Genomic DNA, 3,947 nt, shown 5'->3' on the forward strand with positions numbered 1-3,947 from the left:
ACTTTCCTACCAACAACGCTTTTTCACTTTGACCCACGATTTTTGTCTGTTCCAGTTTTTAACAAAAATGGGTTTAAGCAATATGCATCAATTTTTGTAGGAGGCACTGCTGGGATTTGGACCCAGGATCTCCTGTTTACTAGACAGGTGCTTTAACCAGCTAAGCCACAGCGCCAGGTTTGGTCTGTGACAGTGGTTTATCTCTATCCCAAAAAACATTTAAAATAGCAGAAGGATCAACATGTTCTTAGATGCACCAACTATCAAAGAACGTCGCCTGTTTTCTGTTTGTTTGTTCTTTTCTTATGAATGTATCTTTAATTTTAACTGTTCTTTTTAAGGACAGAAACTTTATTTTTTTTTTCAAGAGTTTTTTGCTGTATGACAATGTTGTCTTCAATTCAAAGATTTTTTTTTAAAGAAAGGTCACGGGTGCTGCCCATGTTAAAACAGGCACTGCTGGGATTTGGACCCAGGATCTCCTGTTTACTAGACAGGCGCTTTAACCAGCTAAGCCACAGCGCCTTGTTTAGTCTTTGACAGTGGTTTATCTTTATCCCTAAAAACATTTGAAATAGAAGAAGCATCAACATGGTCTAAGATGCACTAACTATCAAGGAATATAGCCTGGTTTTAGACTGTTAGTTCTATTCTTATGAATCTATGTGGAACTACATGTTACTTTTTAAGGACAAACACTACATTGTCTTCAAGAACTTTCAATAATTGACAATATTCTCTTTAAGTCACAGATTTTTATTTTTTTTGCATAAATTGCCAGTGGTGCTGACCATGTTGAAATAGGCACTGCTGGGATTTGGACCCAGGATCTCCTGTTTACTAGACAGGCGCTTTAACCAGCTAAGCCACAGCACCTTGTTTAGTCTGTGACAATGGTTTATCTCTATCCCTAAAAACATTTGAAATAGAGGAAGAATCAACATGTTGTTAGATGCACCAACTATCAAGGAATGTAGCCTGTTTTCAATTTGTTTGTTCTTTTCCTATAAATGTATTTGGAACTAAACATTTCTTTTTAAGGACAAAAACATTGCTTTGTCTTCAAGAACTTCTGGCATAGAACTGTATTTTATTCAATTGATTGATTAATACAATGTTTTTTTTGTGCAAATTTATGGCAAGTGGTGTTGAACCTGTTGAAATAGGCACTGCTGGGATCTGGACCCAGGATCTCCTGTTTACTAGTCAGGCGCTTTAACCAGCTAAGCCACAGCACCTTGTTTAGTTTGTCACAATGGTTTATCTCTATCCCTGAAAACATTTGAAATAGAAGAAGAATCAACATAATCTGAGATGCACTAACTATCAAGGAATGTAGCCTGTTTTCAAAATGTTTGTTCTTTTCTTATGAATGTATTTGGAACTACATGTTTCTTCTTAAGGACAAACATTACATTGTCTTCAAGAACTTTTACCAATTTACAATATTCTTTTCAAATCGCAGATATCTTTTTTTTTTTTATTTAATGGCCAGTGGTGTTGACCACGTTGAAATAGGCACTGCTGGGATTTGGACCCAGGATCTCCAGTTTACTAGACAGGCGCTTTAACCAGCTAAGCCACAGCGCCTTGGTTAAATGTTAAAGTGGTTGATTCCTTTCCCTGCAAACTTTTGAAGGAGTATATTGTCAAAAAGTCATAAGGTAGACAATTTTTCAAGGAATGTTGCACGTTCTGTAACTGTTCTTTTCTAAAAAAAAAAAGAAAATGTTTGTAAATCAAGATAAAAATTTTAAATGAAAGTAAAACCATTTTACCTTTAAAAGCACTTAGTACATGGATTTACTTCTTTCCAAATCTAAATAATCTTTTTTTTCTTTCAAAGGACTGAGATTTTGGGTATGTTGGAAGAGGCACTGCTGGGATTTAGACCCAGGATCTCCTGTTTACGAGACAGGCGCTTTAACCAGCTAAGCCACAGCCTTGTTTAGTTTGTCATAGTGGTTTATCTTTATCCCTAAAAACATTTGTAATAGAAGAAGAATGAACATGTTCTGAGATGCACTAACTATCAAGGAATATAGCCTGGTTTCAAACTGTTAGTTCTTTTCTTATGAATGTATGTGGAATTACTCGTTACCTTTTAAGGTCATACACTACATTGGTCTTCAAGAACTTTTACCAATTGACAATATTTTCTTCAATTTACTAATTTTTTTGCCTCAATGGCCAGTGGTGCTGACCATGTTTAAAGAGGCACTGCTGGGATTTGGACCCAGGATCTCCTGTTTACTAGACAGGCGCTTTAACCAGCTAAGCCACAGCGCCTTGTTTAGTCTGTCACAGTGGTTTATCTCTATCCCGAAAAACATTTGAAAAAGAAGAAGAATCAACATGTTCTTAGATGCACCAACTATCAAGGAATGTAGCCTGTTTTCAATTTGTTTGTCCTTTTTCTATAAATGTATTTAGAACTAAACATTTCTTTTTAAGGACACAAACATTGCTTTGTCTTCAAGAACTTCTGGCATATAACTGTATTTTATTCAATTGAGTGATTATTATAATGTTTTTTTTTTTTTGCAAATTTATGGCCAGTGGTGTTGAACCTGTTGAAATAGGCACTGCTTTGATTTGGACCCAGGATCTCCTGTTTACTAGACAGGCGCTTTAACCAGCTAAGCCACAGCACCTTGTTTAGTTTGGCACAGTGGTTTATCTCTATCCCTAAAAACATTTGAAATAGAAGAAGCATCAACATGTTCTGAGATGCACCAACTATCAAGGAATGTAACCTGTTTTCAAATTGTTTGTTCTTTTCCTATAAATGTATTTGGAATCAAACTTTTCTTTTTAAGGACATAAACATTAATTTGTCTTTAAGAACTTCTGGCATATAACTGTATTTAATTCAATTAAATGAATGTTTATTTATTTATTATTATTATTATTTTTTACATTTATGGCCAGCAGTGTTGATCCTGCTGAATGAGGCACTGCTGGGATTTGGACCCAGGATCTCCTGTTTACGAGACAGGCGCTTTAACCACTAAGCCACAGTGCCTCTGTGTCAGATGTAGAAATGTTTTTGCAATCTCACTGAAATCAAACACGTTTTTGGACAAATAAAAATTCAGGAGATTTTGCCTGTTTTCTAACTTTTGTTATATCTCAATAAATACATTAGTTTTAAAGCCAAGATTATTTTATTGCCCGATCAAAAGCATGTGGTACGTGTAAATACTTTCCTACCAACAATGCTTTTTTCTCTTTAACCTACGATATTTGTCTGTTCCAGTTTTTAACAAAGATGGGTTTAAGCAATACGCATTTTTTTGTAGGAGGCACTGCTGGGATTTGGACCCAGGATCTAGTGTTTACTGGACCAGCTAAGCCACAGCACCTGGTTTAGTCTGTGACAGTGGTTTATCTCTATCCCAAAAAACATTTGAAATAGCAGAAGGATCAACATGTTCTTAGATTCACCAACTATCAAGGAACGTCGCCTGTTTTCTATTTGTTTGTTCTTTTCTTATGAATGTATCTTTAAATTTAACTTTTATTTTTAGGGAGATAAACTTTATTTTTTCTTTAAGAGTTTTTTGCTGTATGACAATTTTGTCTTCAATTTAAAGATTTTTTTAAAAGAAAGGTCACGGGTGCTGAAAGAGGCACTGCTGGGATTTGGACCCAGGATCTCCTGTTTACTAGACAGGTGCTTTAACATTCAAACAGCCTATTGGTTAAATTGCAGATTTAATAAAACCAACAAGAGCCTCAAATCCCCACCTCTAACTTTTTGAAAACAATACGTTTTATATTTGTCTTTGTAATGATTAAGTCAATTTTCTTTGTTGATTTTAAATATTTTGAATAATTGAGCGATTACAATGTTATATATTTATTAATATTACAATTTTAATTTCTGTCAATTTTGACAGCCGCACATGCAAGTTCCTTTCAAAATAAAATGTATGATTTTTCAA

General features: G+C 34.7%; 3 non-coding genes across 3 annotated transcripts; all 3 read right to left on the bottom strand.

Annotated features, from left to right (window-relative positions):
* Nucleotides 1–451: 451 nt before the first annotated feature.
* On the bottom strand, nucleotides 452–525 carry trnat-agu. Its single transcript has one exon. It is a non-coding gene; the product is annotated as a tRNA-Thr (tRNA).
* Nucleotides 526–2,215: 1,690 nt separating this feature from the next.
* On the bottom strand, nucleotides 2,216–2,289 carry trnat-agu. The gene has a single exon. It is a non-coding gene; the product is annotated as a tRNA-Thr (tRNA).
* A 663-nt stretch (nucleotides 2,290–2,952) lies between these two features.
* On the bottom strand, nucleotides 2,953–3,025 carry trnat-cgu. Its single transcript has one exon. It is a non-coding gene; the product is annotated as a tRNA-Thr (tRNA).
* Nucleotides 3,026–3,947: the final 922 nt, after the last annotated feature.

The sequence above is a fragment of the Oryzias melastigma genome, linkage group LG12, assembly GCF_002922805.2.
Source record: "Oryzias melastigma strain HK-1 linkage group LG12, ASM292280v2, whole genome shotgun sequence".
Classification (NCBI taxonomy): domain Eukaryota; kingdom Metazoa; phylum Chordata; class Actinopteri; order Beloniformes; family Adrianichthyidae; genus Oryzias; species Oryzias melastigma.